General features: G+C 37.5%; 1 long non-coding RNA gene across 1 annotated transcript in view; it reads right to left on the bottom strand.

Annotated features, from left to right (window-relative positions):
* The window catches only part of LOC129644782 (uncharacterized), a 34,971-nt gene extending 14,877 nt beyond the window's left edge, over nucleotides 1–20,094 (bottom strand). Inside the window, exons 1-2 of the long non-coding RNA XR_008710987.1 lie at nucleotides 19,995–20,094; nucleotides 3,826–3,958 (exon numbers count right to left, since the gene is read on the bottom strand). This is a non-coding gene — a long non-coding RNA (uncharacterized LOC129644782). The remainder of the gene's footprint in view (nucleotides 1–3,825; nucleotides 3,959–19,994) is intronic.
* Between the last annotated feature and the right edge of the window lie 6,757 nt (nucleotides 20,095–26,851).

Below are 26,851 nucleotides of genomic sequence, written 5' to 3'. Positions count from 1 at the left end.
TCGTTTCTCTCTCAAGATTCTTTTCCAGCTTCTCTGAGGGGGGAAAAAAGTTTTGTGATGGGGGGGTGCAATTCTGGTAAAGTCATCCTTTAAATGTGAATTTTTCCAAATCTTCACCCTAAGCACAAAACTACTTTGGAGTTCTGAGTTTTATCTTAATTCCGGGTAGATTTTATATTCTAATCAGTATTATATCCACCATTGTTTACTTTATAAAAGGTATAACTGAGATGTCAAATGAGGTCATCTTCTTTAGGATTTATTATTATTACTATTTTGCTTGAACTTCATCCTATGTACGACGGGTCCCTTTCCATCTCTGGGACCTTGGGATGTGATGTGTGTGGGTGGCGGGGATGGCACTTAAACTTTCCTTAGTCGCTTCTGACTTTGAGTTCCTGCTGCTTCTGGCATAGTTCATTTTATATACTATTACACTATCCTTCTAGTACTATCCATACCCGTGAGGACAGTGTCAGTCCAGACACAGAAGATGACTGCTTTCTCCAAATTTTTCTGAATATAGCTCATACAAGGAATCTCTAGGTGTAGCAGACTTATTAAAGGTTTGATGTTGTGGGGGTGGAGAAAAAAAGGTTCCTCTCCCCTTCTAAGTTTTTTCTGGCTGGTCTAAGAATTAAGTTAACATGCGAAATAATAACATGAAAAATAAAGTTTAATTTTGTATGTATGGTAATCTCACATCCACGGGGGAAGGGTAGAGAGCCTACAATATAAGGGGTCCAAAGACAGAAAGGTTAAGTGAAGTCTATATGTCACCTTGAGATAAGGAATGGGATAAGGGCCTGGAGCTTCCAAGGACAGATGGATTATTCATAGGGCAGTAAGGAGAGAAAAGCAGATGTTGGATAATTAGATGTTTACCCTGCCATATATATGGACCACTCAGATAAAATTTATATCTAGTTGTAACTCTTATTTGGGGAAATTGTGTTAGTCACTCAGTCATGTCTTACTCTCTGCAACCTCATGGACTGTAGCCTGCCAGGCTCCTCTGTCCATGGAATTCTCCAGCAAGAATACTGTAGTGGGTTGCCATTTCCTCCTCCAGGGAATCTTCCCAACCTAGGGATTGAACCCAGGTTTCCTGCATTGCAGGCAGATTCTTTCCACCTGAGCCACCAGGGAAGCCTATTTGGGGAAGGGGAAATTTAAATTCTCCTACATAATTAAAGAATAAATGGATTCTCCTACAGTTTCTCTTCAATCTGTAGGGTCTCAATGCCTTTAGCTCAAAATAACCCTCATGCAAAAGTTTTGGGGCACATTTTTGGGGAGGCTTATTTTGAACCCCTTTGATGTACCAGACGTCAATTAAGTGTATCATAAAAACCCACAAATTAATACTAACCATTTCTATTCATAAAATTCTCAGTTAATTTGCCATATGATACTTTTTCATTTGCCTCAGATTTTTCTCTTCCTAATGATTTTTTCGCTTCTAGATATTTCAGGTTGTTTCCATGTCCTGGATATTGTAAATAGTGCTACAATGAACATTGGGTTGCTTGTGCCTTTTTAAATTATGGTTTTCTCTGGGTCTATTTCCAGTAGTGGGATTGCTTGGTCACATGGTAGTTCTTTTTTAGTTTTTTAAGGAACCTCCATATTGTTCTCCATAGTGGCTATATTAATTTACATTGCCTTTTCTCCACAGTCTCTCTAGCATTTGTCTGTAGATTTTGTGATGTTGGCCATTCTGACTTGTGTGAGGTGTTATCTCATAGTTTTGGTTTGCATTTCTCTAATAATTAGTCATGTTCAGCCTCTTTTCTTGTGTTTGTTGGCCATCTGTATGTCTTCTTTGGAGAAATGTCTATTTAGATCTTCTACCCATTTTTTGATTGAGTTGTTTGTTTTCTTGATATTGAGCTGCATGAGCTACAAAGGAGGTTAATCCTTTGTCAGTTGCCTCGTTTGCAAATATTTTCTCCCATTCTGATGGCTGTCTTTTTGTTTTGTTTATGGTTTCCTTTGCTGTGCAAAAGCTTTTAAGTTTAAGTAGGTCCCATTTGTTTATTTTTGTTTTTATTCTCATTACTCTAGGAGGTGGGTCACAAAAGATCTTGCTGTGATTTATGTCAAAGAGTGTTCGGCCTATGTTTTCCTCAAAGAGTTTGAATCATTTCCTTAATCTTTTTTTAGAAACTGAATTCTTTCAGCAAGCACTTATTGTGAGGCTAATTTTTAATTTATTTTCCATAGAGAGTGTTTGAAATTCTTTGCCATAGAGTTAAATGGATGCTTTATGAGAAAACCTCCTTTATCCCCTGTGTTAGTCACTCTTTGGTATCCAACTCTTTGTGACCCCATGGGCTGTAGCCTGCCAGGTTCCTCTGTCCATGGAATTTTCCAGGCAAGAATACTGGAGTGGGTTGCCATGCTCTTCTCCAGGGGATCTTCCCAACCCAGGGATCGAACCTGGATCTCCTGCATTACAGGCAGATTCTCTACCCTCTGTGCCACCATAGAAGCCCATCTCCTGTGAATTAATGTAAATTTTTGCACTGCTGAGTTTCCTCATTTTTACTTATTTTGTGCATATTCCATTTGTAGAGTTTAGGCTCTTTGAAGATGGCTTCTGGAAGATCCCCTGGAGAAGGGAATGGCTACCCACTTCAATATTCTTGCCTGGAGAATTCCATAGACAGAGGAGCTTGCTGGGCTACAAGTCCATGGGGCTGCAGAGAGTTGGATACCACTGAGTGACTAACACAGGGGATAAAGGAGGTTTTCTCGTAAAGCATCCATTTAACTCTATGGCAAAGAATTTCAAGCACTGTCTATGGAAAATAAACTAAAAATTAGCCTCACAATAAGTGCTTCTTGCTGAAAGAATTCAGCACAACTGAGCACAACTAACACTTTCCAAAGATTTATTTCTGCCCTCGACTTACGTTGATGTTTCATTCTGTATCTTCATTCTGAACACATACCTGGCATTGCAAAACTAAATAAAGCCTGAAATTGCACTTTTATTAATTTGTGTAAGTCTGTTTCTCCTGTCATTCTTTTACCTTAAATAAAAGGATTATCATTTACTTAGGCATTTTCTCTAAAAACCTCATTCATCTGTGACCTCATACTTCTTTTTCCCCTGCTCACCTCATAATTTATTTCTTTGGTGACCAAGTCTCGTCAGTTCTACCTCTAGAATATTTTGGGGATTTGTTATCTCTTCTCAATTAGTGGTAATTTCTACTTCAACTTTCTAATCTCCTTGTATTCAATTTGTCCTTTTTTATTATTATTTATATTTTTTAAATGAAGGTCCATCAAGTTATTTTTGTGCCTTAAAACTGTCTTTGACTGGCTACTGCCTAGAGGAGGAAGCTCAGACTCATCTTGCTATGTTTCCTTTGTCATTGTCCACCTTAAATTTTTTCTATGCTCTCCACAATCCAGTACTCTGGATGCACTTCTTTTCTGAATACACTCTTTTATTGAACAACTTGTATGTGACAAGCATAACTCGAGGACTGAGTGGTGGGAAGAAAATCACCAAAAAGAGTATTTACTCTCTAGAAGCTTCATTTTAAGCTTTCACTGATTTGATCATGCTGTTTTCTTTGGATAAAATATCTTCCCCTTACTTACCCCTCTCAAATTTTTATTCATTGTTCAAGTCCACACCTAATGCTATTTCTGCAAAGACCTTCTGTGTCACTCTAGAAAGAATGAACCTGTATTCTGACCAGATGTTTTTATGCTTTTGTGTATTTTTGTTGACACGAGCTCCTAAATGTTTCTCAGAAGTGTCTGGTGCTGTCCATCTTCAACACCACTACACCTGGCCACCCTCACCTTGCTCTTCTACTGCCGCAATCATTTGTTCCTTCGTTGTTCATTATCCACACGCTTGCTCCTTTTATTTGTTCTGCTCAGTGACATAGTCACCACTTTCTTGTTGAAATCTCTTCAGTGGCTTCTGCGGCTCCTAGATGAAGATCAGTGTTACCAACTTGGCGTTCTACTCTGGACGGTCTAGCTCACATTACCAGACTAATTTCATATTTGTCACGCTCTTATTCTTTCAAGTCACTCCTGACCTTACTCAAATGACTTCTCAAATGGTCATCACAGGACTTTAATATATGTTATTCCACCAGCCCTCTCCTTTCACTGTATTTAGCTCACCCAGACTCTGCCATCAAATCCCAGCTTAATCATCATAGATCAGTTTCCCCATTACATACTTCATAGCACCATGTTTCTCTCCTTCGTAGCTTTCCTCTTCGTAATAATTATTTATTAATATCCATCTACCCTACTAAATAGTGTATAGCATTAAAGCAGAAATGGCATCTTTCTTTTCCCTCCCTTGGGGTTTCCCTGGTGGCTCAGGTGGTAAAGAATCTGCCTGCAGTGCAGGAGACCTGGGTTCAATCCCTGGGTTGGGAAGATTCCCTGGAGGGGGAAATGGCAACCCACTCCAGTATTCTTGCCTGGAGATTCCATGGACAGAGGAGCCCGGTAGGCTACAGTCCATAGGGCAAAGAGTTGGACATGACTGAGCAACTTTCACTTTTTGATGCCCAGTTTCTAAGAGAATGTTTCTCTCCTTCCATCTCTCGCTCTCTCATTCAATATACATACTGAATGAACAAGAACTTAATTATTTTATAGTAAGATTGTAAGCTCCCTGCTTGCGAACAAGACCCATGGATTCCTCATATCAGCATCCTCAAAATCAAACACAGTGATTGAATCATAGTCAAACATTTATTCCAGGCATACTGTACTGAATTAGGTTTTAATTATTTAGCATGGTCACAAATGTGAAGTCAAAGAGGGGTGCATGGTATTTAGAGATATGTAAATGTGGTTCAAATTAACCCACTGAAATACAAATAATAAAATTACTATTATTCAGAGTATAATTAAGTTTTATATTATTTTTCATTAATTTATATTTCTTAATTCATCTTAAAGTATGTATCATTTTTCTGGCTTTCCATAAGGTGGTAATTGTTCTATTGTATTGTCCTTTCTTAAGCATTAATCTCTGATATAAAGCTTCAGTGGTACAAAGCCATATGGAATTTGCCATTTTCGCCAAGGTTAATCAAGATCTGTTCCCCTTCTTTAACATTATTCCTTGGCTTACATTATAACCAGTCAATTTTAAAAAATTGAATAATCACAGTGGAGTGAGAAATCATTTTGTGTATTCTGCTGAATTGTCTAATTGCATCAAATTCATTCTTGAGTGAAGAGCACACACACGTTTGTTTGAAAGTGCTCCCCTGGAAACAGATGAGGGTTTCCCCTCACCAGCACAGAGGACATGTGTGCATGCTCTGAGAAGCTGGACAGAGCATGAAGTAGAACGTGTATGTATGTGGTATGCCCTAGTCTTCATGGATCCCTTCTGTTAACACCTTAACACTTTGAAAAGGACTTCTGAGAGAGGAGAAAGTGAAGCTGAGACAGCTGATGTTGTAGAACAAGCACTGACTTAGAAACAGGATCACTGACACACACAGAGGGAAGGGATGTGACACAGTATAATAGACTCAGTTCAGTTCAGTTCAGTTCAGTCTCTCAGTCGTGTCTGACTCTTTGCGACCCCATGAATCTCAGCACGCCAGGCCTCCCTGTCCATTACCAACTTCCGGAGTTCACTCAGACTCACGTCCATCGAGTCAGTGATGCCATCCAGCCATCTCATCCTCTGTCGTCCCTTTCTCCTCCTGCCCCCAATCCCTCCCAGCATCAGAGTCTTTTCCAATGAGTCAACTCTTTGCGTGAGGTGGCCAAAGTACTGGAGTTTCAGCTTTAGCATCAGTCCTTCCAGACTAAGACAATATAATAGGGTGGAATGACTTGGGCTTTGGTAACAAAGGTCTAGATTTGCCTTCCAGGTTACTAGCTATGTGACTGTGAGTTTCTATAATACTTTTTGAATTTCAGTTTTGAAATCTTTTGAAGGTTTCCCTGGTGGCTCAGATGGTAAAGAATCCACTTGCAGTGTAGGAGACCTGGGTTCGATCCCTGGCTTGGGAAGATCCCCCGGAGAAGGGAACGGCTACCCACCCCAGCATTCTGGCCTGGAAAATTCCATGGACTGTATAGTCCATGGGGCAGCAAAAAGTCAGACACGACTGAGCGACTTTCACTTTTGACATCTTTAAAAAGAAAATAATATACCTATCAAAACATCACTGTGACAAGTAAATGAGCTTTTACATGAAGAGATTTAAATACAATGTTTGGTCTGTAACAGAAACTGAGTAAATGTTAGCTATCTTTTAGATGATAATAATACTGTTTTTCATCATAATTAGCAAAAAAGTTATCTTAAATTATTCTAACCAGTAAAACTACCAATGGCCAAATCAAAGTTCTATCCTTCAGTAAACGGTTTAGTTGTTAATAGCTTTCCCTATGTCACATTCAGTTTAACCCTTTTCTGTATTCAAAGACAAATACACTGTTCGTTCAGGATATGCCTCCCTTTCAAGTTTTCCCTTGGTTTGTTCTTCAAGGTCCCAAAATGAGGTGCTTCATGTCTTCCTTCAGATTATCTCCTGAAAGCTGAATTGTTTCTGCCCTTACCATTCATCTCTCCTCTTAAAGGGGAAGAATTTTCTAACAGATCCTAGGAGATGAATCTTCCTAGAATCTTCTTAAGAGTTTTGTAATCTTTAGAGCTGTAGAGTGATACTTCTTTTCTATTAAAGTTCATTGAAATAAACTTTTATATAAAATATTAAAAATTTTATGAATACATTAGAGAAAGTTACTTTATTAAGTGAAAAGAAATGATAAATTGAGACCAAAAAATTAGATGGAAAGCTGTGCTCATGTCTAGTAAAGCAGAGATGGATGGGTGCAGAAACAAAAATAAAATAGACATGCAGAGAGAAGCAGAGGGAATAGTTCACGAGGCTCCAGAGGCCCGGAGAGACAGAGCTGGATGATCTGATTCCGGGTCTTTAATCCTTATTAAAGATGCTCCTGCTGCTCTAGGTATGAGGTAGCTTTTGTTCTAGGTTGGGTTCTCCAATTTAAGGAGACATTAAATAAGTTGTTTGTGAAATGCCCCTCGTGATAGGTCAGTTTCTTCAATATAAAGAGACATTAAGCAAGGAATGCATATGCAAGTAATTTATTAAGGAAGTGCTCCCAGATAAACTGGAAAGGGAGAGAGGGAAGTTGGGCAGAGAAGGTAAGCAGCAAGGGTGCTTTTTCAGGAAAGGGTGGTGACAGCCTGATTCAGCAGGGGAGTTCTGGAATCTAAGTTACAATGCACTGTTTGTCCTGACTCAGGCAAAGTTGCTGGGCTTTCATATTCCCTCACCAATCAGACATTGGCTTGCAGCCATCCTGGGAGGCAGTGCTGGTTGTAAACATTCAAGCACTTCCTGCTCTCTGCTTATGCTGGCAAAGATACTTCAATAGCTCAAGGCCCTCCTTTTAAAGAGGATGGCTGGAGTGGTCTCCACAACTATAAGGGAATAAATCTCCTTTGTTTTAAGCCTCCACATTTATGGTAATTTGTCACAGCGGCCAGAAAAAAACTAATACAGATTTTATTATAGAATCAGTGGACAAAAAGTACTCTATCAAATGCTACGCTGCTTTCTAAATTCTTAATTTCTGTAACTAATCCCATCGTGTTCTTTGGATCACTCTTTGAGTAACACTATACACTTACATCCACACTGCACACTTATATCCATATAACGGATGCCTTTTGCTTCCACCATCTCAAGTGAGTTTCAGTCAAAAGAATATTGACTGAAGAGTGCCTTCATTCTTCCTTGTCCTGAAGATAACAGACATGTGTCTATAAAGATGGCCAGTACTCCTTCCTTGATATTATTACCCACGGCTAAATCTACTAGAAGCCATGCGTCTCTTTCATAAGGGTTGAAGATTCAGGAGAATTTCCATCTGTAGCACTACCGTTGGTACCTGTTATATCCAAATGCATGGTGGCTGAATTAAATTTTTTGTGGGATTTTGACAGGCAATTAAGTAACTTGTGGACTGGTTTTAATGTGGCTCCACTTTCTTTAATCATTAGAGTGTCTGGGGCTTACCTTGTGGCTCAGCTGGTAAAGAATCCGCCTGCAATGCAGGAGACCTGGGTTTGATCCCTGGTGTTGGGAAGATCCCCTGGAGAAGGGAAAGGCTACACACTCCAGTATTCTGGGCTGGAGAATTCCATGGACTGTATAGTCCATGGGGTCGCAAAGAGTCGGACATGACTGAGCGACTTTCATTTTAGAGTGTCCAGGATTTCTTCAGGCTTTCTACTTTATTATGCCTATTTACTGGATTTGTTTTGTTTTTCATAATAGACACTCATAACCAAAATTGTAGTACTTATCTTTGGGTTGGATAATCTCCATCTCTACTTAGCACATTTTTTTCCTTTCTTCGTTAGGATATTTACTTATTAAGGCATTTTTTTTTCTTTTTTCTCATATATGGATATCTTCTTTATTACTAAATTTCACCAGAATAAACTTATTTTAAATGAACTATTATAAACTCATTAATCTGTTGTTGAATGACACTATGTTAAATGGACCGCTTAAGACCACAAATTTAGATTCATAGCTATGTTCTTTCTGATTTTCTATCTATTGATAATTTTATATATCTTTTCAATCTCGTAATTTGTGTTGGTGCTTTTTAAAAACATGTCACCACACAGAGATAGTACACAGTTATTGACTCTACTTCCCACACTGTACATTTCATACCCACGGCACATTTATTTTGCAACTGCAAGTTTGTACCTCTTAATTTCCTTTATCTCATGGGCCTGATGTTTTACAGAGAAGGGGAAAGAAGAGTAAAACTAGGACTTTGTCTCACAAAGTTGATTGGTGTATTTAAAATTTATAATCTGAAATAGTATGTTTGAAAGTACTTGGCATTTCTTAAAACAATTATAAAGACAATACAGTTTAAATGAAATGACCCCATTTCTCTCTCTTTACACAATCTACTAAAGGCAAAAATTTCAAAAGCTCATTTAATACTTTCAAAAGTGAGAGAAGTCGTGAACAGAATTGCATTTCTCTGTGGCCTTTGCTATACTTAAATTTATGTAATGTGGTATTTCTGAAAAAATTTTAAAGGCTTAAGAACTCCTGTATTTAAATCAATAGTCAGTCTCTTACCAACTTGTGTTCTTGATTTTCATATTCTGACCTTAAAGGAAATTTTTAACTTGTAAAATATAAAGTTGTTAAAATAATCTTGTGATGTGAATGACTATACCCATCCATCAGTAAAATTAGAGATGAGGCCTGAAAATTAAGTAGAGGAGAGTTGGAGCTACTGTTTGATTTTGTACTTTAGAAAATAAGCACAAACGATTTGAGAAAAGTACAATATTAAACTGAGTGTTTAATATTTCCAATTTAAATTGCTCTGATTTGCCCCATATGGGCACTTAAACTTGTCCATTCATGTCCATATTTTTTAGTGAGATAAAAGAAGGAATTATGGTTATAAATTATCCTTTTACTTGTAACTTGTGATTTTTGAAAATAATTACATAAAGAACAAAATCTGGCTATGAAGTAACATTAAAAAAGGCGCTTTGGTCTGCTTCATGTCTGTTGTTTTAACATATGATGCCCATAATATTGAACAGTTCTGAAAGGGGAAATGTTATTTGCTCCCTGTGGCCTTCTCAGCTAACTTTGATTTCTTTCTGAATTCAAGCATGCACTTTCCAAGTCCACTGCTAAATAAGTGTTTCGGGCTTACATTTATTGGATGAGTTCATTGCAGCTTATTCTTTCTAGGCTCTTTTCAAGAAGATCAAGTTTATTAGAATGGACCAAAGCAAACAGCACACTTTCTCTTTTGGTATTTTTTTAACTTTCAAATAAACTGGTATGTAATTAGTTTACCACACGATGGCGCTATATGAATGTTGCATAATGAAAACAAGCTTTTTTTTTTTTTTAAATCATTTTCAAACTGCATAATTTAACAATCAAAATTATCCATTAAAACATGAATGTGATGTAAGTCGATTTTCCTGTTTCACAGAACATCCTTCTATTACAAATATTATAAGTATATGCTCTTTGTATTAAGGATTCCTCTCCCCAATCATAGGCTGATAGAATTAATGGTAATCAGTGAAAGCAGGTAGATATTAAAGGCATAGTTGTTTTGATTCTATTTTTAGTAAAAAGAATGCCTGTTCTGGTGGCTCAGATAGTAAAGCGTCTCCTTGCAATGTGGGAGACCAGAGTTCGATCCCTGGGTTAGGCATATTCCCTGGAAAAGGAAATGGCAACCCACTCCAGTACTCTCGCCTGGAAAATCCTATGGGCAGAGGAGCCTGGTAGGCTGTATTCCATGGGGTCGCAAAGAGTGGAACACGACTTTAGTAAAAAGCCATTTATACTCAGTAGTAAAATAGTAGTGTTAACTCTTTGTCAATAGATAACACTTCCAAACCTCATTATTTCATTACTATATTATTTTATTTTTCTCTTGTATTATGCTCAGAGGTAGCTAATAAATAATTATCATTTTAAAATTAAAAGATAGGTGAGAAACAATGAAAGTCTTTGAAGGGGACAATTTTGAGGGCAATGTTAATACTCCTATTGACCAAACTGAAATTAAATCAGTGGGTAGGAGCACACTTATTTTTTCAAAATGTGAGATAACAGAAAGCAAATAAGATAAATTCGATTGTTTTTATTTGAGTTAAATGTTATATCCTATTTTCTACTCTGATAAAACCTAGGCTTTAAAAAAATTTATTCCTATATTCATACATTTTTCATGTGACACCTTTTTTTTTTTCCATTGTTATATATCAAGCACCTTTTTAGGTTTGAGCTGTTTAAAGTGCTTCAGTCAACTTAGCTTGTGAAGGATAATCTGTTTATGAGTTCACTCTATTAGGAAAATATTCCAACTAGTCCATTTAGGTTGCCCTTTAATAAACAGGAATTCCAAACTTCTATACAATCTCCATACACCATCTTGTTCTTTATTTCTTTTGATCTTAAATATACCTGAACAGAATCCCATATCCTGTCTTACTCATGTTTGACCACACTTGACATGTGTTTCCTCAGCCTTCTTGGATAATAGAAGTCAGTCATTGATAGGAATGCCTCTAATTATGTCCTAAATCTTCAGCAGTGACAAAGTAAGCCCAGAACTCGTAGCTGTCTTGTGGATGCTTCTGAGAATGAATGACTGTCAACCAGTTTCTCTTTACTGATTTATTTGGATGTGTAAACTATACTATATACACAATTACAGAGGTTATCTATTAAAAGAAAAAGAAAATTCGTCTACCTGATTTCACCTCTGGATAAGTCTGTTCTCTGTTGTTTAGCTTGCTGACTTACACACTTTTGTGTGCAGAACATCAAATTCCTCTTACCTCCTTCTCTTCCTCTTCCTTCCCTTCCTCTCTCTTTCTCTCTCCTCCCTTACTCTTAAATTTGGAATTCTAAGTTCTCAAAAGCAGATGAGAATGACAAGGAATAAGGAGGGGAAACACACAATTGTCAAATTACAATCTCAAGGGACACAGTAATAAACATCAGCCTGGGGTTATTTTGGACTAGATTGCGTGGTTATTACAGGCACGTACAAACCATATGTAAATAAACGTGTGACCCGCTTACATATTGATCTTGGAAGTCATAACTAACTTATTAAGTGCTGCTCAATCTATCATGAAATTTCTCTGTCCTCAGCATGAAAGATAAGCCCTATTAAAAATAACGTCAATATTTTCATTTCCATAGCTTTAAATATGGAGCCAAAATAAGCATTTGTGAACTGATGCTTCATCCTGTCATCCTCATCTATTTGGCAAGGATAATTACACTGCTGTAACCAGTTAGAATTCTCTCTAGTTCTAATTCTAAAATGACCCATGTTACTATGATGAATATGTGTTTTTATGGACCTGGCTTCATTTCCTCATCCTCAGGATTGGGTGATTGTGTTTCCTCTCTGGATGAATTAGAGTAGTATATCTGAGATTATATTTCATTAGTTTTATTGCTGCTTGTTAAAGTTTTATTATCCTCTCTGTTTTATATTTCAGGCTGGCAACACTTGCCAGCACTGCTAAGTGATTTGATATATATGAATCATAACTTTGTGACCTAAGAATATGCTGTCTGCAAATATAATGGTGTCTTAGAAGTGATATTTTATAATGCTATTAAACATATGTATCCATAGAATAGCTATTCCAAATTAAGGAACCTTATTTCAAATTTTCTTTCATCACAGTTAAAGTATTCAGCATTTTTCTTAAGTGGTACATAATATACTTTAGATAAGAATTCATTCATTCCGGATGATTTTCATTCAATTCGTATGTTATCCACTATGCAATTAGAATTCAACAATGTCTATAAAGCCATCTTGCACTTAGGTAAAAGCCACTTGGCGCTACTTAGGTTGATGTCTCTTTACTCTGCTGAATAAACAGTTAAGTAGGTATAATGGATAGTTACATATCACATAATTGAATTGGAGCTGGACAGGTTGAGTAAGGAGTATATATTCTGCCATAGTTACAACTCGTACTCCTTCAAATGCAAATACTGTGATTTCTTATTCTATAAGTGAAGATTAAGAATACAGCACTCCCTAATACACAATAATGATTAAAACATGTGCAATTATCATAAAAGACATGATTCAAATAAACTACCTGAAATTAGACTCTTTAAGAGCAAATTTGCTTTAAATTTTTCATTTTCAGAAAAAAGTAATATTTTAGTTTTCTAGTAAAGAGACTATTATCTGCAACCACTGTCAATAACTTAGTCTCCTCAAGGAGAATGATTAGTGTATGAATATTTATTAAGGTCCATTTCTCCAGTACTCTTGCCTGGAAAATCCCATGGATGGAGGAGCCTGGAAGGCTGCAGTCCATGGGGTTGCTGAGGGTCGGACACGACTGAGCGACTTCACTTTCACTTTTCACTTCCATGCATTGGAGAAGGAAATGGCAACCCACTCCAGTGTTCTTGCCTGGAGAATCCCAGGGACGGGGGAGCCTGGTGGGCTGCCGTCTATGGGGTCGCACAGAGTCAGACACGACTGAAGCGACTTAGCAGCAGTAGCAGCTGCATGTGCCAAAGAATATTTTTGTATTTTCACACTTTATGTAACTAGCAGTTGATATAAAAGTTTCTACTTAGGTGTTTACCATCAGTAACCTGAAATTTATTGGACATTTGAAATGGCAGCCCACTCCAGTATTCTTGCCTGGAAAATCCCATGGACCGCGGAGCCCGATAGGTTACCGTCCATGGGGTGGCAAAGAGTCGGACACGACTAAGCAACTTCATTTTCACTTTCACTTTAGAAGAAAAAGAGCATATTCTGTATTTTTGCAGAGTTTTTCTTTCTTGGTAATTCTCTAACCCTTAAAAAGTTAGATAAAATTTGATTAATCGTTAACTTCTCCGTCCTAAATGCAAAATAGGACGAAAACAAACTGACGAAAAGAAACAACACGGAAATGTCAGTTTACTGGTTCTTGGGGCAGACAGAAATCCCACGCTTGCCTCCTGGTGAGGGGCAGTGCAGAGCCACAGATCGGCCAGTAGGTGGTGCTGCACTCTGCCCTTGCATCTCATCTCAGGTGCCAGGGAAGCACCGACGTTTGCATCTCCGAGATCAGGGGCCTCTTGAGATTTCTGTCCTGAGACTTAACTATGGAGATTTTTATTGTTTTCCACTGATTCCAAAAGCCCAAGGGATACTAAACAAGGATGATCTGTAGATCGCCTGAGAAGTCTTTCTTATGAAGAGCCTGGAGTTTGAGAATAAAATAAAACATAATACTGATACATTCTTTGGAAACGAAGTGTTCACATGTGATGGGAACAAGAGATGTTAACGTGTGAATGCTTTACGCTGCCCCACTTTTGTTCCTTCGTTTCTCCTTGCCCCTGACCTCCAAGGAGAAGCCTTTCATTTCTTATGTGACGTTGATGCTACTATGGGCCATTGAAATAAAACAACAAAAAAAGCAAGTAATAAAAAGGGGAGGATGGAATATTTACTTTGGGAAGAGAAAAAAGAATAGTGATTGGAGAAAAGTGAAAGAGGAAGGGAGGGCAAAAACTCTTGCAGGAGTGAAGTTAAGTAGCATGCTGGGTTGGGAGTTGACAGTATCAGCGAGGAAGACTTTTAGGAGTGGCCCTATCCATGTGGGAATGTTAAGAGTTATAAAAGCGGGGGAAATGGATATTTAAGATGATTCGTAGTTTTTTAAGTCTGTTTTAATGATTTGTCTGATTCAATGACATCTTTAAATGGTTTGAATGTCTTTTAATTCTTTCCAGTTACTCTACATTTGGCCCTCTTTATCCAAGTTTCTTTATCTAAGGATTCAACCATGGAAAATATTCAAAGAGAAAAAAATCCCAGAAAGTTTCCAAAAGCAAAACTTGAATTTCCTGTGCACTATTTACATAGCATTTACAGTGTATTAGATATTAGAAGTAGTATAGAGATGGTTTAAAGTATATGAGAAGATGTGCATAGGTTGTATGCAAATATTGCACAATTCTGGTATTGAGAGTGGTAGTGTTCTGGAACCAACCCATGGAAGATACAGGGGGATGACAGTATTATGTGTCTTTGACCACAAGTCTGAGCTGAACCTGGATCACCTGGGCTTGGTTGTTACTCGTGCTATGTGCTAGGCTAAGTCGCTTCAGTTGTGTCTGACTCTGCGATCCCACGGACTATAGCCCGCCAGGCTTCTCTGTCCATGATATTCTCCAGGCAAGAATACTGGAGTGGGTTCCCATGCCCTCCTCTAGGGGATCTTCCCGACTCAGGGATCAAACCCACATCTCTTATGTCTTCTGCATTGGCAGGTGGGTTCTTTACCACTAGTGCCATCTGGCAAGCCATGGTTGTTATTGGGTTACACTATACTCCTAGAAGACATCAGGTTGCCAAATGTAAGAAACTCTTGTGGTCATTTTGCTTAATCTCCTTGTGGGGAGCTTGCATCCAGCCATCCTTCCAGAGATTGAAAGGATGAAAGGGTGATGGGGCCACTTACTCTTTACCTTGGTATCCTCTGCCCCTTCACCAGAAAAGCAATTTTCCAGCATCCTTGGATTAAAGTTCATGAGTTAGAAAACTCTTGGAAGAGTTAGAAAAACTTCTGTTGAGTGCAGGAAAGTGAGTGTATAAAAAAGCTGTGGAAGGAGATTTGACTCAATGTCGCTGCAAACTGTGAAGTCCTAGGGATTCCACTGAAATGTTCACTGAGAGTATCCATTGCTCAGTGTTTCATATAGAAGGAAGAGAAGCTGTGGTGAAAAGAAAAAGCAACAACAGTGATTGTGCTTTTCTCAGTAGCAGAAATGGTAACCGTTATCTTCCATTGTCCCTTCTCATGTTGGTCAAGTGCTAACTCTACCCTTCATTTTCTTCTGGCTGTCTCTCCAGTGACTGAAAATTCAATGTATTTAAACCCAGATTCATGCTTTTCTTTCATGAAATTTCCCTTCAGACTTCCCTTGGCATTATTTACCTGTTTTCTCAAGTTTGAAATGTAGAAATCTTTTATTGTCATCTTCATTCTTGTCCAATCTTTCATGACTGATCATTTCTTTCTTTGTAAGATTTCTCAGATCCTGATTATTGCCAGTGAAATGATTTTATTCAGGGTGTTTTTCCATATGGAGAAGACTGCCCTTTTCTTCTCTATCTAATTTGTTTAAGAACAAAAGTCTCTAGTCTCAGAGCAGTGTTGGCTCCTCACTTTAATGCTTAGGCCTCTCTCCTTTACCCATATGTGCTGAGTAATTATTATATTTCTTGTGGGAACTACTGTTTACTAGTTTACTAAAATGTGTTATTTTCTATATATACCACCTTCCCAGGTGGCTCAGTGGTAAAGAATCCACCTGCCAATGCAGGAGATGTAGGAGATGTGGATTCCATCCGTGGGTTGGGAAGATCCTCTGGAGAAGGAAATGGCAATCCACTCCAGTATTCTTGCTTGCAAAATTCCATGGACAGAGGAGCCTGGAGGGCTACAGTCCATAGGGTCACAAAGAGTCAGACACAGCAGAGCGTGTGCGCACACACATGTTATTCTCTATGCATCTGTCCTATATGCTTATTTTCTGTGCATCAGTCCTGTATGTTTATTGAATGCCACGAAAGTTAGTCTTCTTTCTTTCTTTCCTAAATGATTGTCTTATCCTTGAATATCTCTTTAAATGGTGGTTTCATAACACGTTCTCATTATCTGTTGAAATTAATCAAAAAAACATTTTGGTTGTATAATGCAGGGTGAGAGGTGTAGCTGACATCAGTGAGCAAGAGGAAGGGACTACAGCCCTACCTCTCTTACTTTTTCTCAGAAGTCCTCCTTGCAAGCAGAGAAGAATGGTGAGTGTCCCAGGTGGCAGAGGTGTAGCCTGAAGCATCTGTATCAAATACATTTGACGTCCCCTGTTTAATCATACAGATTCCGGGGACTTATTCTTATCTCCATGGTACCAGTATTTGCTTTAACATAAAAACAATGTTTTAAATTATATATTAGTTTAATGATTTCTTTTATTACTCTGTGCCTCTCAAATCTTACAACAAAATGGATGATCCAGGAAGATTGCCTGATTAGGGCATTTCTCATCCTTTCAAAGATACCTTAATTTGAGCTGATAGTGAGGCCAGCACTATACAGAAAATACATAGTATATTAATGGCTATTAAACAATAGTGGGGAATTACCTTTTTTTTTTTTTATATATATTATAGCTTTACTGACTGAAATTGTGACTACCGTAGCAGAAATGTAAAATTTAAAACCTTTGTTTGGCTCATAATAATTAATGTTTTATTTGTCTACTATGTGCTCAAATTCAGTGACCATTTCTATATATCTTTAAATTATAAGATCTGATTAAATTGTGTTTTTTCTAAGAGTTTAGTTTTACTTTTAAAGAGATCTATGTGAACATAATGTTTGAAATAATAATTTAAAAAGTAAAACAAAAAACTTGTTTCACAAGCTTAGGACAGAAGTAATATTAGAGTAGTGACATAAAATGGAGAAGGAAATGGCAACCCACTCCAGTGTTCTTGCCTGGAGAATCCCATGGATGGAGAAGCCTGGTAGGCTGCAGTCCATGGGGTCGCAGAGTGGGACATGACTGAAGTGACTTAGCAGCAGCAGTGACATAAAAACTAACAAATAATATGCATATAATATGGTAAACAGCTTTAATTGTTTGCATGTAAACTATTTAATATTTGCATTTATGTATGTACAATGTCATTAATATTGTAACATAATTATTATTTATAATTATTTTAATAGTTGAATTAAAATAATTACAAAATTATAAATTAAACATCACAATTATTAACATTATAAAAATTAATATTATGTTTACAGTCTCATTAAGCCATTTTTTATTTGCAAATGTAATGGCAAATATTTTAGTTACTAAAAAGTTAAGTTAAAATGAATACAACAGGGACTTTCCTGGTGGTCCAATGGTTAAGAATCTGCCTTGCAATGCAGGGGACATGGGTTCAGTCCCTGATCAGGGAACTAAGATCCCACATGCTTGAGAGCAATTAAGCCCAACCTCTGCAGCTACTGAGTGCATGTACCACAGATAGAATCCACACACAACCAGGAAGGATCCTGTATGATGCAATGAAGACCTGACATAGCCAAATAAGATAAATATATATATTTTCAAATGAATACAGCAAAATGCACAAAATTAAAAATATCACCCTCATTACCCACTTAGGAATTTCATATTAATACAATGTGTTATCTTAAAATAATTGAAATAATTTAAATGAGATTCTTATATTTATTATAGACTAGTGTATTAGACTGGTAAAGTCTTAAAAAAAAATTTTTTTTAACTATTATCAATTACCCCAATGTTTTCTCTCAAATTCTGTTTGAGTAAACTGGTCTTGGTAAATTATTTTCTATTTTTATTTCTACATTTAAGTTTACATCAGTATACTAGATTTTCAAATTTTTCAGCTATAAAAAATTATGTTCAAAAGCATCTAAGTGATTCCAACTTTCCATAGCTTCACGGTGTTATCTGCATCTTTTCAGATGTAGAGATTGATCCTGCTGCTGCTGCTAAGTCGCTTCAGTCGTGTCCAACTCTGTGCGACCCCATGGACTACAGCCCTCCAGGCTCCCCCGTCCCTGGGATTCTCCAGGCAAGAACACTGGAGTGGGTTGCCATTTCCTTCTCCAATGCATGAAAGTGAAAAGTGAAAGTGAAGTTGCTCAGTCGTGTCTGACCTAGTGACCCCATGGACTGCAGCCCACCAGGCTCCTCCATCCATGGGGTTTTCCAGGCAAGAGTACTGGAGTAGGGTGCCATTGCCTTCTCCGATTGATCTGAGAGGGTATAAATTAGTCTCATTCTGCTTCCCTGGTGGCTCAGGAGGTAAGGAATCCACTTGCAGTGAGGGAAACCTGGATTCAATCCCTGGGTTGGGAAGATCCTCTGGAGGAGGGCATAGCAACCCGCTCCAGTATTCTTGCCTGGAGAATCCCATGGACAGAGGAGCTTGGTGGGCTATAGTACGTGGTGTTGCAAAGAATCGGACGTGACTGAGCGACTAAGCCAGCACAGCACATTTCAATTTCTGTAAAGTGGACAAATATGGACTTTGATGCTGAAGCCTCTAATCGTGATTTTTACACCAAATGCTATCAGTTCATGTCTGTTAAAGTTTCTTTAAATAACTGGAGATACAGGTTTTACCAGGAGTATTTATGGCAAGTAATCAGTGCTCAAAGCTTTATATAATAACAATGTCATTTCAGTCATTACTGTTGGAATTCGGAGGGAGTTTATGGAATTACAACAGTTACCTTTATAATATGATGATGAAGATAACTACTTACTCCACTCACAATTTCACATTTGCAATATTTTATTTACAGATTGCCTTCTTTGAATAAGAATTTGTAGTAGCTAAATGTTTTCCAGATACCAAAAATATCCCTAAAACTAATTCTGAGACTTTTGGAAATAATAGTTTGCAATGCTTCTTACTCTTTGTATGCATTAGTTCTTTCATCTTTTCCCAAGTTACTTCTGTTATTGACAGAAACTTTTGTAGTTATAAAAGTTTTCTGAAAATTTACATTGTTTTTCTAAAATCAAAGTATTTAAATATATATCTTACTTAAATACATGTATTAAACAATTTATATTTTAAATGCCTTGGAAATTAAAATAAACAGGTTAAGACTATCTCCTTCCTCCACCTGTCAATCAATAATGCATATTGCGCTTCTATCTGCATTAGAACTGTGGAGATTGCTCATTTGATTTAGGACAAGTTCTCTATTTTTTTTTATTTTAGTATTATAATGATATTAATAGTTTCTAACTTTATTGAGGTATAATTGATATATATTTTCATGTATTTAAAGTATATAATTTGATAAATGTTGACATGTACATATACCCCAAAACAGTTACCACAATCAAAATACTGAATATATCCATCACCTCCAAAAGTTTTCTCAGGCCCATATCTTCTTTTAGGTCATGGTCTCTGCTTGATCAAATGTTACAAGAACACTTCAGGATGGTTGTAGGATATTTATCTTTCAAGCCTGTTAAACTACCAAACAAAAAGCCTACTAAGTGAGAAAAAACCCTCTATTTTTAATCATTATTTTATTTGAAAACTTATCATGCCTAAGAACCTGGTGTTGTCATAGTGATACTTTTCAATGAGTAAGAATTTTTCAATGAATGAAAATGATAAAGCTGAGAGAATAAGAAACTAGAAGTTACTTAAGATCTTTGTTTATTTTCCCCCCAAACTTCCTCCCATACTAGGCTGTGTCTAACTTCAGTCAACTGTAAATATAAAGTTTGTAACTATACACAGTAAAACTGAAACCATAAGGTTTTATATATTTTATGGTAAATAGTGTAGTCGGTTTTCCTTACAAACTCGGTGACTTCATGGTTTCCAATTTCTTCTTAATATAAGGCAGGGGTTCTCAACCTTGGCTGCATATTAGAATCACCTGGGGAACTGTTGAAACACACTGATTCCCTAGCCATCATAGATGTTCCTTCTTAATTGGATTAGGGAGGAGCCCTGGCACTTGTATATAATAAAAGCTCACAAGGTGATATAATACACAATTAGGATTGAGAAGCACTGAGGGTGGGGTTTTTATTTGAATTATATAGAGGAGTCCCATCACTGTACCCTGTCTGCACTGTGACACAGCATAGGTTTTGAAAAAGCTTTCCCGCTAATTCTAATCTTGCAATAGACCCCAGTGGGAAAAATAGGTTCCTTCATGTGCTTAGTTCTGCTGTGCATTTACAGCTGTTTGGAAAAATAATGTTGGTAGGAGTTTGGTTTCAGGTAGTGAGTGAGTGAAAGTTGCTTAGTAGTGTCCAGCTCTTTGCGACCCTATGGATTATACAGTCCATGGATTCTCCAGTCCAGAATACTGGAGTGGGTAGCCTTTCCCTTCACCAGGGTATCTTACCAAACCCAACAATCGAACCCAGGTCTCCCACATTGCAGGTGGATTCTTTACCATCTGAGCCACAAGGGAAGCCCAAGAATACTGGAGTGGGTAGCCTATCCCTTCTCCAGCAGATCTTCCGGACCTAGGAGTTGAACTGGGGTCTCCTGTATTGCAGGCAGATTCTTTACCAACTCAGCTGTGAGAGAAGCTATGAGGGGAGTTTGGCTTATTAAACCACGTAAAAATCAGTCATTGTCAGCAAATGATCTCTTTACTTCATGGCATATTAACACTTTAGTTTGGTTTTTTGTTTTACTACAGTTACAGCTGAGATTAGGAACCTTTGGAATCAAAACATAGGACACATGTTTTGATGGAGAGAATAGGGCAACCTTAGAGGGTTTATAACAGCAGAATTGCTGGGAAGATTCGGCATCATAATTGTATCTAGAGTGAATCCTGTGTCTATTTTTTATAAGTATCTCAAAGTTTTATTTAGAAAGCTGTTCCTATTGAGTCACTAAATATTCTGAGATCTTTGTCACTTTTGGCCAAACTCAATGACTTTGAACCATTCAACTTCTATTACCACCATCTGATTAATCTGAATTTTTTCCATGATGATTTGTAATAATAAAGAAATTGGGAGAAGAAAGATTATTTCTTTGTCATATTGAATTCAGCACTTGTGTAAGGTGAGAACAGTTTAGTTCAGTTGCTCAGTCGTGTTCAGTTCTTTGCAACCCCACCAAACACAGCACGCCAGGCCTCCCTGTCCATCACCAACTCCCGGAGTCCACCCAAACCCATGTCCATTGAATTGGTGATGCCATCCAACCATCTCATCCTCTGTCATCCCCTTCTCCTCCTGCCTTCAATCTTCCCCAGTATCAGGGTCTTTTCAAATCAATCAGCTCTTTGCATCCGGTGGCCAAAGTATTGGAGTTTCAGCTTCAACATCAGTCCTTGCAATGAAAACCCAGGACTGATCTCCTTTAGGATGGATTGGTTGGATCTCCTTGTAGTCCAAGGGATTCTCAAGAGTCTTCTCCAACACCACAGTTCAAAAGCATGAATTCTTCTGTGCTCAGCTTTCGTTATAGTCCAACTTTCATATCCATATATGACCACTGGAAAAGCCATAGCCTTGACTAGACAGACCTTTCTTGACAAAGTGATGTCTGCTTTTTAATATGCTGTCTAGGTTGGTCATAACTTTCCTTTCAAGGAGTAAGCACCTTTTAATTTCATGGCTGCAATCATCATCTGCAGTGATTTTGGAGCCCAGAAAAATAAAGTCTGACACTGTTTCCACTGTTTCCCCATCTATTTCCCATGAAGTGATGGGACTGGAGGCCATGATCTTAGTTTTCTGAATGTAGAACTTTAAGCCAACTTTTTCACTCTCCTCTTTCAGTTTCATCAAGAGGCTCTTTAGTTCTTCTTCCCTTTCGGCCATAAGGGTGGTGTCATCTGCGTATCTGAGGTTATTGGTATTTCTCCCGGCAATCTTGATTCCAGCTTGTGCTTCCTCCAGCCCAGCGTTTCTTATGATGTACTCTGCTTATAAGTTAAATAAGCAGGGTGACAATATACAGCCTTGATGTACTCCTTTTCCTATTTGGAACCAGTCTGTTGTTTCATGTCCAGTTCTAATGGTTGCTTCCTGACGTGCATATAGGTTTCTCAAGAGGCAAGTCAGGTGGTCTGGTATTCCCATCTCTTTCAGAATTTTCCATTGTTTATTTTGATCCACACAGTCAAAGGCTTTGGCATAGTCAATAAAGCAGCAATAGATGTTTTTCTGGAACTCTCTTGCTTTTTATCTTTTTGTACCTAATTAAATTTGGGATCTAGCCATGACCATTGGTTACAGTATCATTTACAGATGTCTCTACCTACAGGTTTGTAATTCAACTTTCCAATATCAGGGCCTGATTTTTGGGAAGGACGCAAAAAAAAAAAAAAAAAAAAAAAAACCACCATCAAAGGAATAGCTTGAAGAACAGCTACAGTGACTTCTTTGTGGACTTCAAACATCAATCTGTTTGATTTTGTGAGTTAACATGACCTTTGTGTTACTTGAGTCTTTTAATACAGCAGTGATTGTTTGATTTCACAATATGGATTTGTCTTAAATATAACTGCAGGCTATCTGTGTTGCTGGGTGGTAAAAATGTGCTGGGTAACTCCCTTTTTGTAAAAGGAAAACTCACAGACAGAAAGCTTGTGTATATCATATCTAGTGATTTGGTCACAAGCTCAGAGAGAGTAATGACTATTTTTCTCAGTTTAGAGATATATTTTGTTTTTATTAATGTTACTGGTATAAAACTTAAATTTTGCAACATTCTTTAGGCAGTTTAGAAGACTTCCTTTTACTTCGTTCTGTTTTTACTATATTAGAGAGCTTCTGAAATTGAAAGTAATTGATTGGTTTACTTTGAAAATGTATCATTTCTTCAGTGACCATTAAGCAGATGTAAAAATCTATTCTTGGCAATCACATCACAAGAATCCCTATGAAAAAGTCTATACCAGAGAAACAACTGGCTTATTTCCTGTTAATTTTAAAATTATTGGTTACAGAATAAAGAATAGCATCAATAACATCTTTTCCTTAATAAAGCTCTTAACTTCATCTGCTGCTATTTGCTGACCAGTAAAAGTCTTTTAAGTTATTGTTTTTATTGTACACTTGGTGGAGAGTACAAAATACAAAAACAACATAAGAAGTATAAAATTTCACCCCAAATAATAGGAATCTAAGGGGGTACAACATATATAAAGTAAATTCACTTTCACAATTAATTTAGCTGCAATTATTTTGTTAAAGCTAACACATTTTCTCTGAAATATGAATGATTAATACTGAATAAGAGACAACCTGCTTATTTACTATTACTTAATTTAAAATTTATAAAAGAAAAGGACTTTATACATTAATCCATTAATAAAATGATTATTTTATATTTATTATTGTGTGTGTGACAAAGAGAGTTTTAGTTTTTAATTTGTGGCTATTTACCCATGCATATCTTTCCATAAAAAGTAGGGCATGGTAAAGATAGAGGTGTACATCACTTCCCACTTGTGGAAATGGACACTGGCCCTCAAACCTGTTTCATTTCTTTATCTTGATTACTATTTAGTAGAAACTGACACACAAAATGATGTTGCTGCAATGGTAGCCTAAACCTTCTCATTGATTAAGAGAGTAATTTAGTTCTTGGGAATGGGAAGATGGGTATATATCATGAGAAACTGTTTTAAGTTTCTAAAACTTAATGTTTTCCTGAGAAATTCATTCTTCCATCTTGTCATTTTACTTACTCAAAGCCAGGAAAAAGGAAGAGGTCATGGGAGATATAATTAAGTAAAATAATTTATTTAAGGTATATATAAAGAGTATACTGTAAACAGCAACATGATTTTAACATTTGAGGTATATTTTAGTCCAACCCACAACCCCCCAACAAATACCTCTGACAAAGCAAGTAATCCATCTGAAGGGACTAGAATATTAATGTGATCTTTCAGCAATGGTTTGAGGCAGTAGACAACTTTGAAAGGAGATGATGGATTTCCTAAAGAAAATCTCAGCAAATATATTATTTATACAGCTTCATCATATTTCTCTCATCTCTTCCTTGTCTTTTTTCCCTCATGTATTAGCATTTTTTTACAGCCCTGTCCTGAATATACTGACTCCTAAAGATTAATGAAAGTTAAAAAAATTCAAATATAGTTTGAATTAAACTACATTGTTCTTATAACAATAGAGTTTTTAGTATAATAGAACAGACACCAGAGATGTATAAGCTGAAAAAATATGAATAAAGGATAAATACTGTACACAAAGGAGCAGATTAGTGTCATGGTTAAGAGTCATAATGCTTCTGTTTAAATCCTGGCTCTTCAACTCACTAGCATATGACATTTGGTAACTTTCTTCTATGCACCTCAGCTTCTTTCCTTGTAAAATGGGACTAATAATGTACTTACTCACATAATGGTTGTGAAGATTAAATAAGTTGACATATGCAAGATGTGCAAGCCTTAGCTCTTTTTAAAACAAAATTAATTAGAAAAGCACTTTAAATTGATGTGTATAAATCTGGGGGGAAGGTAGAAAGGAAATAATGTGGATTTTATGTTGTAGTTGAGGAGAAGGGGGTGTCAGCTTATTTCTGTTAACTATGGAAAGGTTCAGGAAGGAAGGAGGAACACTGCACAGGCTGATACAGTGGCCTGCTGGGAAGAACTTATGGGGAAAAGAGTGGAAAAAAAGAGTTTGGCATTGAAAGCTGGAGATAGGTCAATATGAACTCAAATGGTAAAAAAAAAAAATGTTAGATTTAATCAGAAATGTTATGAGGTATCATTTTAAGAGCATGGAATGGAATGAGTTACACTACAAAAAACAGATGATTAATTGTGGCTTTTGTAGTGAGACGAAGTTTTGTACATAGAAGTTACAGCGGTAGTGTGTGTAGAAATAAAACATTTAGATTATAGTACAATCTTAGAATAATAGAAATAGAATTCATCATATACATACATGTATGTGTATATACAGATATAGATAGATGGATATGAGGTAGAAGGTAGATGGGGCCTTGGGCTGGACACCTGGTGTTCATCAAGTAGAATAAAATTCAAGCTTTGTTCTCACCCAGATACTCCAAGGACAAAGCTAGAGGCAAAATCTGAGCTCTGCAAAAGTACAGAGATAAAGCACTCCCTCCTGAAGTCCAGGAAGACTTCCCTGTATGCATATATGCAGCAAAGCTTCCTGGGGGTCAAAAAGGGAGGGGGACACCACCCCATAAAGTCTGGACATGCACCCATGCACCCACCTATGGTGGGATCATCTTAGAAAAAAATTGCTCACTCACCTTGTGGAGGGTCCTAGGACCAGCCAAGTGTGAAGAAAAAAACAAGTTAATTGGTCACATGTAGACAAAGACCAAGAAAAAAAAAAGTGATGTAAGCCATCTCTATATTGCAGTCCTTACTCAGGACACCTGCACTCCTCCCTAGGTCTGTATCTCTGCCTTACCTGTGACATAAATTAATAAACTGTTTCTCTGTGTGCTCTTCCGTATGTTGTACTGTGTCTCTGATAATAAATTTTGTGTCTTGTTTTGGAGTTTTGGTCTCCTTGCAACATACTTGGTTTCAAATGGGGTATGCTATGCTATGCTAAGTCACTTCAGTTGTGTCTGACTCTGTGCGACCCCATAGACAGCAGCCCACCAGGCTCCCCCGTCCCTGGGATTCTCCAGGCAAGAACACTGGAGTGGGTTGCCATTTCCTTCTCCAGTACATGAAAGTGAAAAGTGAAAATGAAGTCGCTCAGTCGTGTCCAACCCTCAGCGACCCCATGGACTTCAGCCTACCAGGCTCCTCCGTCCATGGGATTTTCCAGGCAAGAGTACTGGAGTGGGGTGCCATTGCCTTCTCCATAGATGGGGTAAGAATCAGGTAACTTTTCTTCTAGCCTCTAGCCTGTAGCCTCTGGTGGACTGTTCAATCCCTGGACAGGGAAATAAGATCTTGATTTAAGACTGTTGTATCTCTAAGAATAGATAGATAGGTAGATAGATAAGTAAGACAACTATTGATCTGATTTTAAAGTTAATTTATGAACTTCCTTGGTGGTACAGTGAATGGGAATCTGCCTACCAATGCAGGGGACATGGATTTAATCCCTGGTCCAGGAAGATTCCACATATGACGAAACAACTAGGCCCATGTGCCATGACTACTGAAGCTTGCCCCGCCCTAGAGCCCATCCTCCTTAACAAGAGAAGCCACCGCAATAAACGAGTTGCCCATGCACTGCAACAAAGAATAGCCCCCGCTCGGCGCAACTAGAGAAAGCCTGTGTAGAGCAATGAAGATCCAGTGCAACCATAAAATTCTTTTAAAAATTTAGAAAATGGTTACTCTACTTGAAAGTGACTTAATAACTCTCATTTCTTACATTTCATAATGAGAAGGCCCAAATGGATTAAGTTTGGGCAGGAGGTGACTACAGGGAAACTCCTAATATAGTGCAGATTAGCTTAGACAGAAGTTTACATGGCCTCTTGGCAAGATCCCCTGGAGGAGGGAAAGACTACCCACTTCAGTATTCTGGCCTAGAGAATTCCATGGACTATACAGTCCATGGGGTCACAAAGAGTCAGACACGACTGAGCGACTTTCACTTTCCATATTTTTGTTATTGATGGTGGTGAGTGCAGTTACCTGAAAACAAGTTAAAATACCTAGTAAGAGTGGTATAATTTTTAAGTTATAAAAAAATCCTGC

The sequence above is a fragment of the Bubalus kerabau genome, chromosome 2 (genome assembly GCF_029407905.1).
Source record: "Bubalus kerabau isolate K-KA32 ecotype Philippines breed swamp buffalo chromosome 2, PCC_UOA_SB_1v2, whole genome shotgun sequence".
Classification (NCBI taxonomy): Eukaryota; Metazoa; Chordata; class Mammalia; order Artiodactyla; family Bovidae; genus Bubalus; species Bubalus kerabau.
The sequence above is the reverse complement of the archived record's forward strand: the minus strand, read 5'-3'. Positions and strand labels throughout refer to the sequence as shown.